The sequence below is a fragment of the Myotis yumanensis genome, unplaced genomic scaffold (genome assembly GCF_028538775.1).
Source record: "Myotis yumanensis isolate MYYU_CA2020_CCGP unplaced genomic scaffold, mMyoYum1.0.hap1 SCAF_15, whole genome shotgun sequence".
Taxonomy (NCBI): domain Eukaryota; kingdom Metazoa; phylum Chordata; class Mammalia; order Chiroptera; family Vespertilionidae; genus Myotis; species Myotis yumanensis.
The window spans coordinates 27700292-27716182 of record NW_027223766.1 but is presented as its reverse complement, the minus strand read 5'-3'; positions in this window follow the sequence as shown (position 1 = coordinate 27716182).

Genomic DNA, 15891 nt, shown 5'->3' with positions numbered 1-15891 from the left:
TCCTTTTATAAAGTAGTACCAATTCCTCACGGAAGAGATACATTAATGTAGGTTAGGGGTATATTTTCTTAATGGTTAGAATTTGGGACAAGTCTAAGAATTTCTGGTGAACACAGAAAGCACAGGTGGGGGTTGAATCTCTCTTCGAACAAAACAATCCAATCAGTTCTAGAGCAACTATTTCTCAAAGCATGCTACTATCAATTTTACTGTACTAGAGGCCCGGTGCACGAAATTCGTGTGTGTGTGGGGGTGGTCCCCTCAGCCCAGCCTGTACCCTCTCCAATCTGGGACCCCTCGGGGGATGTCCGACTGCCAGTTTAGGCCCGATCCTGGGAATTGGGCCTAAACTGGCAGTCGGACATCCCTCTCACAATCCTGAACTGCTGACTCCTAATCGCTCACCTGCCTGCCTGCCTGCCTGGTCGCCCCTATCTGCCCCCCCCCCCCCCGCCTGCCTGGTCGTTCCTAACTGCTCCCCTTAACTGCCCCCCCCCCCCAGTGGCCTGATTGCCCCTCACTGCCTCTGCGTGCCAGACTGATCACCCCTCATGACCCTCCTGCCGGCCTGGTTGCCCCATGCAGCCTGCTATTCAGTAATTTGGTTGTCCCTCACTAACCTCCCTGCTGGCCTGGTCGCCCCACGCAGCCTACTTGTTCAGTCCTCTGGTCATCCCTCAGTAATGCCCCCTGCCGGCCTGGAAATAGGCAGCCATCTTGTGAGGGTGTGAGGGTTAATTTGCATATTACCGCTTTATTATATAGGATTAGCACCATCTTATAGTAAAACATGCAGTGCCTATGTCTAGAGAAGGTCCAGAACAGTGCCTATGTTAAAGATCCCTGTATGTTTCTTTTATTTTTCAATCAAAAAATTTATTGTGGTAAAATGTACAACATGTAAAATTTACCATTAAGTATATAGTTCATTACTGCCATCATCTCAAACTTTTTCATCTTCCCAAACAGAAACTCTGTACCCATTCCCCTCTTCCCCCAGACCCTGGCAATCACCATTCTACTCTCTGTCTCTAGAAATTTGAATAATCTAGGTATCTCATATAAATGGACTCCTTCAGTATTTGTCTTTTATAACAGCCTTATTTCACTTAGTATAATGCTCTCTGTATAATGTATTTGAGACTAAATTTTAAAAATGTTAACTATCAACTGTAATTGAAAAATAAAATAAATTTTTAAAAAAGAATTCAAATGACTCAAACAGATATTTGCACACCCATGTTCCCAGCAGCATATACACAAATGTTCATCAGCAGCTGAATGGATAAACACACACACACACAATGGAGTATTTTTCAGCTGTAAAAAGGAAGGAAATTCTGACACATGCTACAACATGGATGAACCTTGAGGACATTATGCTAAGTGAAACAAGTCCCTTCACATTTCTTATTCAAACAAAAATTTAAGAACCATTGTTCTAGGTGTGAATCAGGTAGTCTACATGAGACTCTAAAGCACAGCTTTTTATGATACATTTTTTTATTTTTGGTTTGTTACAAATAACATATTGTGTTCATATAGGAGTTTGATGAAATATTCAGCACAGGGCCCCATTTCTGAGCAGGGTTTAAGCTAAGCCCCTACAGTGTGATTCATATTCAGAAGCGATGCCTTAGAAATCTCAGTTCCATTACATAAGGTAGCTGGTGTTTACTGAGTAGGGAGATTAATTGAAGAAAACACCATCTTTTAATCTTTTCTAGACATTCAGACTCCTACCACCCAGAACTCCACCTCTCCTGCCAAAATAGAGATAAAGAAGCTTAATTGATGCACAATTCTATTTCTAAATTTCCCATGGCTTTTAAAATTCGTATTAGCACTTGGTCCATGAGTTCTCTAATCTTGTGGCTGCAACATTTCTATGTGGATAGTAAGAAATTTCTAAAGATGCAAGACTCTTGCATAAATAGTTGTATAAAAAGTGGGAAATTATTACTCCAAGAAGGCATAGTTACAATGGAATGAGCAAGCCAAATTTGATTCTAATTTTGCTTAGAATTTGTAGAATAACTTTGTATCTGTAATCTGTGAGAATTTGGATTCCATTACCAATATCTGTGTCCAATATAACTTGTTATCAGGTTAATGGCAATTTTGCTTTTGCCAAAATTGGGCACTTGTCCTGATCCAACTTCTTAGTTGGAAGCAAAAAATTCCTGAAAATAAAATAAAACAAAACATGCCTCTGATGAGGCTCAGAAATAAAATGTATTGAGTAATTTCTAAGCATTTCTAACCTCACTGAACAAATTAAGAAAATAAGATAAAAATATTTCATAACCTTCTTCCTGAATTGGAAATATAAGGTCTTGGTATGGTTTTAGCTAAGTTTCTACCATTTATTCTCCATTACAAAATGGCCGCATGCTTGTGCACCATAATTAATTGCACCTGCCCTCACAAGTTTTTCATAGCAGAACCCTACGTGGATCCCATCATTAGCCATACACAACATGAGTTCAAAATATTGAATGTCCCCATGGAAAAAGCAGAGGAAGATTAACAGTACATTTGAAGCATAATTTCTCTCTGAAGTTTGCAATGAGTCAACAGACAAATCATCAGAGGAATGAGTATACTTTGAGATCACTGGTAGGATCACTTTTACCATTAAGTAAATAATAATAATAATAATACATAGATCATTTTGAATGTCTTAATTGAACAGAGTACTGAGAGAAATCTATAGAAAGGAGAAAAATACAGACATTCAAGACCAGTGTGAGAGGCAGTCTCTGACTCTATGGATATTTCAATCTATTAGTAACTAAGTACCTACATTAACCCCCTCACTTCTCATTCATTCTTCAATATCTGCTATCCAGTGTTGGTCCCTATGTCATGGTTAACACGGCTACATCTATTTTGCCCCTTTCCTCAATATTGCTAGAACTTTAAATTTTACCTGGCTTCCACCCTCCTTCCCGCCCCCTCCAAAAAAATAAGGTTATATTCCTAGGATGATTAGGATAGGAACAATCAGAGATTCTTTAAAGTTTGATAGATTTTTTAAAATATGTTTTTATTGACTTGAGGGGGGGGGGGGGGAGGGAGGAAGGGAGAGGGATAGAGAGACAGAAACATCAATTGGCTGCCTCCTGCACATCCCCTGACTGGAAATAAATCCCATGACTTCTTGGTTCATGGGTCGACCCTCAACCACTGAGCCACACTGGCCAGGATAAAATTTTGTAGATTTTCTTTCAAGAGTGGCTAGCTGAACTGTAGGCTAAAGTAGGTGGTGCACTTTGTCATTTGATATGAAGGACACCTCTGAAATAACACCCTTACCCCAAATTCCTTTTGTGGTTTCCAGTCATTATGTCACACTCACTAAAATGTTACTACTATTGATATATTCCATTGACTATACAATATAATGTACACCAACTGTCCCAATTCAAATAAATACAGGTTTATTATTTTTCACTTTTACCAGCAATGACATACAGTCTCTTATTAATAGAATGGAAGAAATAAATCATATAGTAGAATGAAAGAAAATTAGAGATATTCTAAGCATTTCTAACCTCACTGAACAAATTAAGAAAATAAGATAAAAATATTTCATAACCTTCTTCCTGAATTGGAAATATAAGGTCTTGGTATGGTCATGAACTAAGAAAAATTCTAAAATTGGAATAAAATAATTCTTTTCAAAAATAAAATATTTTTGTGTATATGCTTTGGGGACTAGAGATATTAAGAAGAATGAATAGGAAGAATGGGGTCTTAAAAGGAACAATAAACAATATTTTAGCCTAAGAATCCAGAATCCAGGAAAAGAATGGCTACTAAAGAACCTATTTTCAGTGTAATCTTTTAAAATAGGAGGATGAGCAGAATGGTAGAATGAAGTCCTTTCTATTTTAGAGATAGGATTTCTTTTTATCACATTAAAGTGCCCCAGTGCACTGATTTGTGCACATTAAAAGGAAATTGATTAGAAGGTGGCTGGCGGGTGGGACTGGGCTAGATAGGCCGAACACACCCCGGAGCCAACCTCCCACGGTCCCTCCCTGGCTGGCCCCACCTGGGGTGGCACAGTGGCTCGAAGGGCATCTGTAGAATAAGCAGCGTCCCTCCAGCAGGTGGGGTCCTTGAGCCTGGCCTGCGGGGATCAAGCAGAAACCGGCTCTCCGACATCCCCTGAGGGGTCCTGGATTGTGAGAGAGCGGTTCTTGAACCCCGAGAACTGCGCTGCCAAGTCACTGCAGCTCAGCAGCTCCTGTATTGAGCGTCTGCCCCCTGGTGGTCACTGCACATCATACCTATCAGACGGTCACTTAGCCTTTTATATATATAGATATTTAGAGAAAGAATTAATAAAGGTGTCATATGCTAATAATTTTAGGGCCTAAAAAGAATAAATTCATGAATTTAATAATATCCTATTGAAATAGGGATAAAACTTACACTTGAAAGAATGAGTGATCAGTAAAAGATGATGCCTATTATGAGCCAAGTGGGCCTCTTTCAGGCAAATACAAGATTAAATCAAGCCAGGCTCCTCTGTCCTCAAAGATTTTAGACTTGTTTAACTTTAGATGTTTTGAGTATATTTTTTTTCCATCTAATCAATCTCTTTCATGATCTATCAGAATCCCCAATGGACATATCCAACCATCTAGTTGTTATTCATTAATATGTACTTTACCCTCAATAATTCAATGTTTATATTTTTCTCTGGCAGAAAATGATCATCGGAGCCCTGACTGAGCAGCTCAGTTGGTTAGAGCATTGTCCCTGTACCCAAGGTTGGGGGTTCTACACCCATCAGAGCACATATAAGAATCAACCAATGAATGCATAACTAAGTGGACTACAGATCTCTTCCCCACACCTTCCTCTCTCTCTCTGTAAAAAATCAATCAATAAATAAAAAAGAAATAAAAATAAAATGTCAAATGAAAAAAATCACAGATTCTGGAGTGGGAACAAACCTTTGACCACATTTGTTTTTCTGAGTTTGAAGTCTGTAAAAACAATGAAAATGATTTCCTTTGGAATCTGAAGAAACTATGGGCCCCTTGTTCTGAGAAAAACATGCAGCTGTGTGCACATGCACATACCCATTACAACTACTTTGTTCACAAATTCCCTGAAAGTCTCCTCCAAACTCCTTGGATTGCCTGTTTCTGAGAGCACAATTCTAATTTTAGGGATTTTCCATCCTTTCAATGCCTTCCATTATCATTTGATGTCTGGATAGTCTCAATCAAGCTGTTCTTTATTTATGCAATTTGAATCTTACATTATAGAAATTTAAAATTATCCCTTAGAAACTGAACTTAATTTTTCCCTGGCTTTTAAAAACAATTTTTTCTTGTTGCTGTATTTTTTAATTTTATTTTTATTTGGCTGTTATGTCATAGTAATAACTGCTTCAAGTGGTAATTTTTTATTATATTAATTTTAGAAAAAAAAACCTGTCAACCATATTAAATTAGAGAAAGAATAAAATTTAAAATAAAAACCAATTCACAACTTTTAGAGTTTGATAACTGAAGAAAATAATATATTACAAAGGAATGATCAGTGGTCAGAAAATCAAAATACTAATCTTAATTATACTGACACACTCTAGCCAGGTCTGTCTAGAAAAATTAAGAGTTGGAAATACTTCTCTCTCTCTCTCTTCCTTCTTTCTCCTTCCCTCCCTTCTTTCCTTCCCTTCTCTCTCTTTCTTCCTGCCTATCTTCTGTCTTATTTCTTTTCCATTTTTTTCTTTCTACTTTTGTTCAGCCTGTGAGAGTAGCATTAAATATAATATTATACAGAAACCCAAGATAAGAGGACATTTTATTAGTATAACTTTATTCTGTATGTACTGAAACCATCACTATTTTAGAACAGTTTCTTCTTAATATAAATATTTGAACTATAGAATTATGGAAAGTGTTGTAGTTTTATTGAACCTTAGAAGTGATGCCATTTGAGTAGAAGGTTGGCAGATTCTCTGAAGCATGTGGTAGACTGAGAAAAAGAAATGTCCACTTTGTCAAATCTTTTACATTACAGTGAAAACGGGGCAGTTAAATCAAATTGAGCTGAATCCCAATGTGGCTTTGCCATTTGTGAGCCATATGATATCCAAACTTCCTAATTTTTCATTTTGTGTCTTTCAAACTAAGAAAACAATACTAACTTCTAGGACGACGTTAATGTTAAGCAAATGTTAAAAGTTATCAATTCAATATTTAACACATACAGAGGCAAAAAAATAACACTTCCTTTTCTCTCTGAAACACTTATATTCTCTAGGTTTAAATTTCACAAAACGTGAAATGAATGTGTTGCACTACTAGACTAAGTCACCTAAACAAACTCAGAATTCTACAACTAGTTGACTCCACAGCTAATGTGGGCTTTTGTGTCTGGCCTGCATTGCTCGCATATGTGTTACTTCCTTTAGCATACCAATATCACCAGAGACAGAGAAGAAGTCAAGTTCCCATGCATTTTATCAGAGTCTGTAAGTGGCAGGAAGAACTGCGGAAACTGATACTAAAAACTGGACAAAGCTTTGGTTTCTGTAACTATCTATGTAAAGGAAGAGGTCATTGCAGAATCAGGATTAAACACTTTCCATGAATTTCTATCTCTCCACCATTATTTCAACAACATCCCAGGAACACACACACCATCACTTACTACCAGGACTCAGTTCCCTGAGGCTGGAATGTGTTCCTGGACTAATTTTTTTGTGCTGAAAGATACAAAATTTTAAATGCTATAAATTAGTTCTGATCTTTAACTGGCGCCAACCATGATTCAGATATCAGTCTGCCCTTTAGAGTCTAGAAAGAATAGTTGCCCAATCCTGGAAACCAGAGGAGAGATCATTCCACTCTGCCTAAGACATAGTGAGAAATCCTATGGTGAAACCTCTGCGGGCTGGAAACTGAGACTTTCATGAGTCTTACAATGAACTTTCCTGCTGGTTCTTTTGGGAACTCTATATGACTCACGGCCCTGATACGACATTTTAAGCACTTACCAAATAGTTGGTACATAATGATAAAATAAACTTAAGCATTATTGCCTGATTTTAAGGTGAAGAAGATGTAATGGGGATATCGTATAGAATAAGAGATGAGTAGTTTTGTATGGCAACATCCAAAACGCCACTGGAATAGAGCTTGTGTGGAATCCAGACCAATGTACCATTAGCAGAATTGCTCTGAATTTTAGGTTACGTATGGAAGATGAGAAGGGATGTAGCAAGAAAACATTGACATCCTAGAAGAAAAGAGAGGATGAGAGAGAAATGAAGAAGAAATTAACAGTAGAAACTTAGTCTTGCCATGGCCTTGGGTAGGTCGCTGCCTTGAAATGCAATATTTATCAATTTATTGCTAATCTATAGAGTAACTTTCATATGCCCCATGAGTACTGTTTCTGTTTTCTCATTTTGCTCAATTTCACCTTATTTTCAAGCTCTATTTTTATTCCTTTCTTTTATCTGAAAGCTAACTTCTTTTATACATGGTGGGGCAAAATTACATTTACAGTTGTATGCAACACAGAGTTTATTCTTGTATTATTATTTAGTAATTGCTGTATTGTTTTCCAGACAAACAACTGTAAACCTACTGTTGCCCCACCCTTTGTGGCTATGAGGAGCAACATGCTATAAAGAGTGGAAGATTGTAATTAGGAGACATTATTGTCTCTTTCCCAGGTTGGCCATCAGCACATACATTCTGTACCTAAGTGGGCTCTAGTTTTCAACACTCTAAAAACTAACTTATAAGAGCATCATTTTGTTGAAAATCCAACAATGAATTTACCAAGATCTTATTGATGATAATAAGTATTCTCAGAGATGAAAAATCTCATTCTGAAAGGAATGTTATTGAATACATTTAATATATATCAGCTTGTAAGCTCCACTTTAAAAAGGATGCCCAATATATATCTAATCTGAAGATTACTTAGTTTTTCTCTCACATTTTGTCTTTTTAAAAAAATATTTTATTGATATTTTACAGAGAGGAGGGGAGAGGGATAGAAAGTTAGAAACATCGATGAGAGAGAAACATAGATCAGCTGCCTCCTGCACACCCACTAGTGAGGATGTGCCAGCAACCACGGTACATGTCCTTGACCAGAATCAAACCTGGGACCCTTCAGTCTGCAGGCCAATGCTCTATCCACTAAGCCAAATCGGTTAGGGCTCACATTTTGTCTTTATGACTATACATTTCATTTTATGGGATACAAATTATATATTGATTTGTTTTTTGTCTTTTTCACATTCCCCCCCCCCCCCCATTTTTCCTACATGTTAGTACTTTTCAAAATTCTTTTTAAATTCTGTTGATTGAAATTTTTTTTGTATTTTTATATTTACTTGCAAATATAAACTTGTTTGTTTTAACTGTTTAGGCATTTATAATGCTTAGTGTTAACCTAGATGGGTTTAGCTGCGTCTGGAGATTTCTGCAGAGGGTCGTTAGGCCAGTTTTTATTTTGCTATCATCACAGCTAATTAAGAAACATTCACTAGACTCTGCCTGCTCCCTGATACTGGATCTGGGAAGCTGGTGCAGAGCGAGGGGCCCCTCTGCTGGCAGAAAGACAGACGAGACTGGATGCAAAACACTGCCTCTCTTGTCAATACCAGCAGTGCTTTGGTGCAGATCTGGCTGGGGAGAAGGAAGGGAGGCTAGTGACAGGAGGATGATTTGAAGGTGTTCATGTCCTCAGATCAAAGCTCTATTATACCCCTCACCTTAGCTTTGCCAATCCATCCCACCTGAATGGCTGTAGACTTTAGAAGTAGATCAAAGTATAAGTTGGGGTAAACTTAGTGAATTAAATGAACTTTGTTTGGCTAAATGACCCTCTGGGTGTCAGCATTAATATTAGTCACAAAATGAAAAGCTCTCATATGTATATATATATAAAATTTGATTTTTTTTACAGAGAAGAAGGGTGAAGGATAGACAGTTAGAAACATCGATGAGAGAGAAACATCGATCAGCTGCCTCCTGCACACCTCCTACTGGGGATGTGCCCGCAACCAAGGTACATGCCCCCGACCGGAATTGAACCAGGGACCCTTCAGTCCGCAGGCCAACGCTCTATCCACTGAGCCAAACCGGTTAGGGGTCTAATATTTTTTTTTGCACTTTATGACTCAAATCAGCATTCTTCTAAAAACCCATTTCATATTTGATAAAATAGTAATTTCATCATCTGTCCTAATTCACTCATTTATGCAGTGAGAAAATTCTTCTTGAGTACCCATCGTGTACCAAGTATTATTTGGGGTGATGAAATGAATTTTGTTAAGATACTGACAAAGGCATTTCAATATTACAGGTAATGACAAATCTGCATAAAGTACAGAAAGAGGAGAAAAGATGGTATTAGTTGATTCCACTGTACCAGTAGAAGTGGAAATTAAAGAAGGTGGAATGGTGTTAAGGAAAAGGCACCCTTTTGAAATGATTCTTGCCAGTTGAACCTAGAAAAGTGGGTTCAAGAGGAAAGAGCATCAAGGATAAAGGAAGAGCCCAACATGTAATCGGTGTGATTAAAGGGCAGAGTGCAGGGTACATGTCCTGAGAAAATGGGCTGAGTGAAGTCAGTAGCCCAATTAGGAAAAATCATGAGCAAGAATGCAAGAGCCTAGGTGGGAGAGAACTAATAAGCGACCCTGATAATAGGAATGCAATATTTTTTAGAACTGTGGTAGATGCTTGGATTGGGCCGGAGTAAGATTCTAGGCAAAGACCAGTAGAAATACTACTGCAATAGTTCATCAGGGATGCATTAATGTGATAGTTTTCATGCGGGCATAAAAATAGTTTTAATGTTGCCATTTGGTGAGAAATACATTTAGAACGTATTCAAAGATGGTTTATAAGATGGTTTATGACACCACCAAGAAAGGAATATAACAACAGGAGTGAGTTTCATGGGGAAGAAAGTCTTTCTAATTTGGATATACTGATATGATACAGTGACAAAGTTCATGGTTAGTGACCTCACTAAAGGACTGTCTCAGACATTCAGGTAAGTATGTGCATTACATACTTACTGACTTGTATTGCTTATTTTTATTCCTGCCTCTCATCTGCCCTTGATAAGATAAGGGGGCGGGAGAAGGAAGAGCCTCCTTGGAAGATAAATCCTTCTAATATTAGAAATTTGGGTGACACTGAGAAAAAAATGGCGGAGGCTTAGACGGACGTGTTGGTCCTTCGTCCCGGAGCAGATAGGGGCGAGCAGCTGAAACGGGTAACAACCAGCCCGATCAAGCTGGGGAGGTTCAGCTGAGAGACAGTCTGCAGCCAGGAAAGACAGAGAACTCCTGAAAAATGCGGATGGTTAGAGATTGAGGCTGAAACTTCCCCCTGGGCGCCAGCGCAGCGGCGAGACCACGCCATCTTGGGAAGCGGTTACCTATCGGCATCCAGAGATCGGCTACTAACCCAGCAGCTACTAACCCGGAGGCGGCGACTTGCGGGCGGCGCGACTGCGGGAGCCCAGAGGAGGCCTGCGCCCCTCCACGGAGGGGCGGACACTCCTGGGCGGCCAGCAGAGGCACAGCGACCACGCCATCTTGGGAAACAGAGCTGCTTGAGACTAGGATCCTGGCCTCAGCACCACCCAGTCTGATCTCAGACGCATACCAGGACCCTGCAGCCACTGGGGACAGAGACCTGTGACCACAGCTACAGACCTGCAGACACGGAAAGTTAGGAGATCCCTGCTGCAGATCCGTGAGTAGCAGAGCCCATCCCCCCTTCCCCCAGGATCGCGGGCAGTGCCAGAGTAACTAACTGATAGACCTACCCCTTGCCGGGGCCTCAGCGCTGCAGAAACTTTGGCCTGAAAGTGCGTGAGCACCTTAGAACTGATCCTATGCGCACTTCGGGCTTCAGAGCCCTGGGCTGGGAGCAAAAACGCGCACAGCACCAGGAACTAATCCTGTGCGCACTGCTGGCATCAGAGCCCTGGGCTGGGAGCAAAAACGCGCACAGCACCAGGAACTAATCCTGTGCGCACTGCTGGCTTCAGAGCCCTGGGCTGGGAGCAAAAACGCGCACAGCACCAGGAACTAATCCTGCGCGCACTGCTGGCATCAGAGCCCTGGGCTGGGAGCAATCGCGCGAACGGGAGTTTGTCCGCCTAGCACAGGCCCAGAAACCCCGTTTCTCAGGGCAGGAGGCAGCACCAAGCACCAGTGACTTGACTGTGTTTCTTATCACCTGCGCCTGAGATCCTGATTTCCTGTGCATTAATACTAAGAGCCAGTGAATCCAATTCCTGGTGCAAGGGCACACAGGGACCCTGATTCTCAAGGTGAGGTTGCGCGAAGCAACAGAGACTCTGATACTGAACTCTTGGGGAACTCTGACTCCTGGCGCAAGCTAGGGGGCTCTGCTCTGGTGCTAAACACGCGTCAGGGGGGCCTCTATTTCAGCACAGTGCAGGCAGGGTCCCTAATTCTAAGGGCACGCGCGAGGCCACATTGAGTGTTGGCAACACTGACACAGAGCGAGCCTGGTTCCCACCAACCAACAACAACCACACATCTTAGTGTCAGAGCTCTTCAGTGACACTAGGGTGGTGGGAGCCTCCCACTGCGCACGGCCCAGGCCCACGCAACTCAACCTTTGAACCATCAGGAGATAATCAGAATGAAGAGACGACACAATACCCAGAGGAAAGACAATGAAGAATCACCAAGAAAGGAAATTAATGAAGCTGAAGCGTGCAACATGACAGAAAAAGAATTCAGAATGATGGTTGTACAATTCATTCACCGGATGGATGAGAAAATCAACAACCTATGCAAGAATCAGGAAGAAATGAAAAGTGATATAGCTACAATCAAAAACACCATGGAAAGTTTCAACAGCAGACTAGAAGAAGCAGAAGACCGAATTAGTGAGTTAGAAGATAAGGCAGAGAAACAAGCTCAATCTGAACAGCAACTGGAGAAAAGAATTAAAAAACATGAGGAGAGCCTAAGGGAGCTTCAGGACAACATGAAACGAAGTAACATACGCATAATAGGGCTGCAAGAAGGACAAGAAGAGCAGCAAGGATTAGAAAATCTATTTGAAGAAATAATGACAGAAAACTTCCCAGATATGGGGAAGAAAAAAGTTACACAAATACAGAGAGTCCCAGGCAAGATGAACCCCAAAAGACCGACACCAAGACACGTCATAATAACGATGGCAAATGTACAAGACAAAGAGAGAATCTTAAAGGCTGCAAGAGAGAAACAGAGAGTTACCTACAAAGGGTCCCCCATCAGATTATCAAACGATTTCTCAACAGAAACACATCAGGCCAGAAAAGAATGGACGGAAATCTACAAAGTGATGCAAAGCAAAGGACTGAATCCAAGAATACTCTATCCAGCAAGGCTATCATTCAAAATTGAAGGGGAAATAAGAAGCTTCACAGACAAAAAAAGGCTAAGGGAGTTCATCACCACCAAGCCAGCAATGCAAGAAATGCTAAAGGGACTGGTGTAAAAAGAAGAAATAAAAAGCCCAGAAAGAAAGCAGCCACAAAAAAATAGAAATGGCTACAAACAAGTACCTTTCAATAATAACTTTAAATGTAAATGGACTAAATGGTCCAATCAAAAGATATCGAGTGGCTGAATGGATAAAAAAACATGACCCATACATTTGCTGTCTACAAGAGACCCACCTCATTAGAAGGGACTCACACAGACTGAAAGTGAAGGGATGGAAAAATATCTTTCAGGCAAATGGAAATGAAAAAAAAGCTGGGGTAGCAATACTTATATCCGACAAAATAGACCTCAAAGTGAAGGCCATAACCAGAGATAAGGAAGGCCACTTCATAATACTAAAGGGATCAATACAACAAGAGGATATAACCCTGATAAACATATATGCACCCAATGCAGGAGCACCCACATACATAAGAAAACTCCTGGAAGGTATCAGGGGAGAGATCGACAACAATACAATCATAGTAGGGGACTTTAATACACCACTAACATCACTGGATAAATCCGCTAGACAAAAACTCAGCAAAGAAACAGCAATCCTAAATGACTCACTAGATCAGATGGACTTAATTGACATCTTCAGAACACTTCACCCCACAGCTGCGGAATATACATTCCTCTCAGGTGCTCATGGGACATATTCAAAAATAGACCACATATTGGGTCACAAGCAAAGTCTCCACAAATTCAAGAAGATTGAAATCATAAAAAGCATCTTCTCAGACCACGATGGCATAATGTTAGAAATAAACTACAATAAAAACAACCCAAAATACTCAAACACTTGGAAGCTGAATAGCATGTTATTAAATATTGATTGGGTTACCGATGACATCAAAGAAGAAATTAAAAACATCCTGGACACTAATGACAATGAAAACACAACAATCCAAAACCTCTGGGACACAATGAAAGCAGTCCTGAGAGGGAAGTTTATAGCTCTACAGGCCTACCTCAAAAAACAAGAAAAAATGGTAGTTAATCATCTAACTCTACAACTCAAAGAATTAGAAAGAGAGCAACAAGAAAAGCCCAGAGTGAGCAGAAGGAAGGAGATAATAAAGATTAGAGCAGAAATCAATGAAATAGAGACCAAAAAAACAATACAGAAAATCAATGAAACCAAGAGCTGGTTCTTTGAAAGGATAAACAAGATTGACAAACCCCTAGCCAGGCTCACCAAGAAGCAAAGAGAGAGGTCCCAAATAAACCAAATCAGAAATGATAGAGGCGAAATAACAACAGACCCCAAAGAAATACAAATGATTGTTAAACAATACTACGGACAACTCTACTCCAACAAACTAGACAACCTGGAGGAAATGGACAAATTCCTAGAAAAATACAACATTCCAAAACTCAATCAGGAAGAATCTAAAAATCTCAATAGGCCAATAACGATGGAAGAAATTGAAGCAGTCATCAAAAAGCTTCCAGCAAACAAAAGCCCAGGACCAGACGGCTTCTCAGGGGAGTTTTACCAAACTTTTAAGGAAGAACTGAAACCTATCCTCCTCAGATTACTACAAAAAGTCCAAGAGGATGGAACACTTCCAAACACATTTTATGAAGCTAGCATCACCCTAATACCAAAACCAGGTAAAGACAACACAATGAAAGAGAATTACAGGCCAATATCCCTCATGAACATAGACGCCAAAATCCTCAACAAAATCTTAGCAAATCGGATCCAGCAGTACATCAGAAGGATCATACACCATGACCAAGTAGGATTTATCCCAGGGATGCAAGGATGGTACAACATCCGTAAATCAATAAACGTGATACATCACATAAACAAATTGAAAGAAAAAAACCACATGGTCATATCAATTGATGCAGAAAAAGCATTCGACAAAATCCAACACCCATTTTTGATAAAAACTCTCAGCAAGGTGGGAATAGAAGGATCATACCTCAACATAATAAAAGCCATATATGACAGGCCCACAGCCAACATCATACTCAATGGACAAAAACTAACACCATTTCCCCTAAGAACAGGAACAAGACAGGGATGTCCACTCTCTCCACTCCTGTTCAACATAGTCCTGGAAGTATTAGCCATTGCAATTAGACAAGAAGAAGAAATAAAAGGCATCCAAATTGGAAAAGAGGAAGTAAAACTGTCCTTATTTGCAGATGACATGATATTATACATACAGAACCCTAGAGACTCCATCAAAAAACTACTAGACTTAATACATGAATTTGGCAATGTAGCAGGATACAAAATTAACCCCAAGAAATCCGAGGCATTTCTATATACCAATAGTGAACTTTCAGAAAGAGAGATTATAAAAACAATCCCATTTACCATCGCACCCCAAAAATTAAGATACCTAGGAATAAACTTAACTAAAGAGGTAAAAGACTTCTACTCAGAAAACTATAGGACGTTGAAAAAAGAGATAGAGGAAGACATAAACAGATGGAAGAACATACCATGTTCTTGGATTGGTAGAATCAACATCATTAAAATGTCCATATTACCCAAAGCAATCTATACATTCAACGCACTTCCCATTAAAATACCAATGGCCTTCTTCAAGGATCTAGAACGAACTCTCCAAAAATTCATCTGGAATAAAAAAAGACCCCGAATAGCTGCAGCGATCCTGAGAAAAAACAAAGTAGGTGGGATCTCAATGCCAGATATCAAGCTGTATTACAAAGCCACTGTTCTCAAAACTGCCTGGTACTGGCACAAGAACAGACATATAGATCAGTGGAATAGAATAGAGAGTCCAGAAATTAGCCCGAACCAATATGCTCAATTAATTTTTGACAAAGGAGGCATGAACATACAATGGAGCCAAGATAGTCTCTTCAATAAATGGTGTTGGGAAAATTGGACAGATATATGCAAGAAAATGAAACTAGACCACCAACTTACACCATACACAAGAATAAACTCAAAATGGATAAAGGACTTAAATGTACGACAGGAAACCATAAAAATTCTAGAAGAATACAAAGGCAGCAAAATCTCAGACATATGCCAAAACAATTTCTTCACTGATACAGCTCCTAGGGCAGTTGAAACTAAAGAGAAACTGAACAAATGGGACTACATCAAAATAAAAAGCTTCTGCACAGCAAAAGAAACCATCAACAAAACAACAAGAAAACCCACCTCGTGGGAAAACATATTTGCCAACGTCATATCTGATAAGGGCTTAATCTCCAAAATTTATAGGGAACTCATACAACTTAACAAAAAGAAGATAAACAATCCAATCAAAAAATGGGCCAAGGATCTAAATAGACACCTTTCAAAAGAGGACATTCAGAAAACCAAGAGACATATGAAAACATGCTCAAAGTCACTAATCATCCGAGAGATGCAA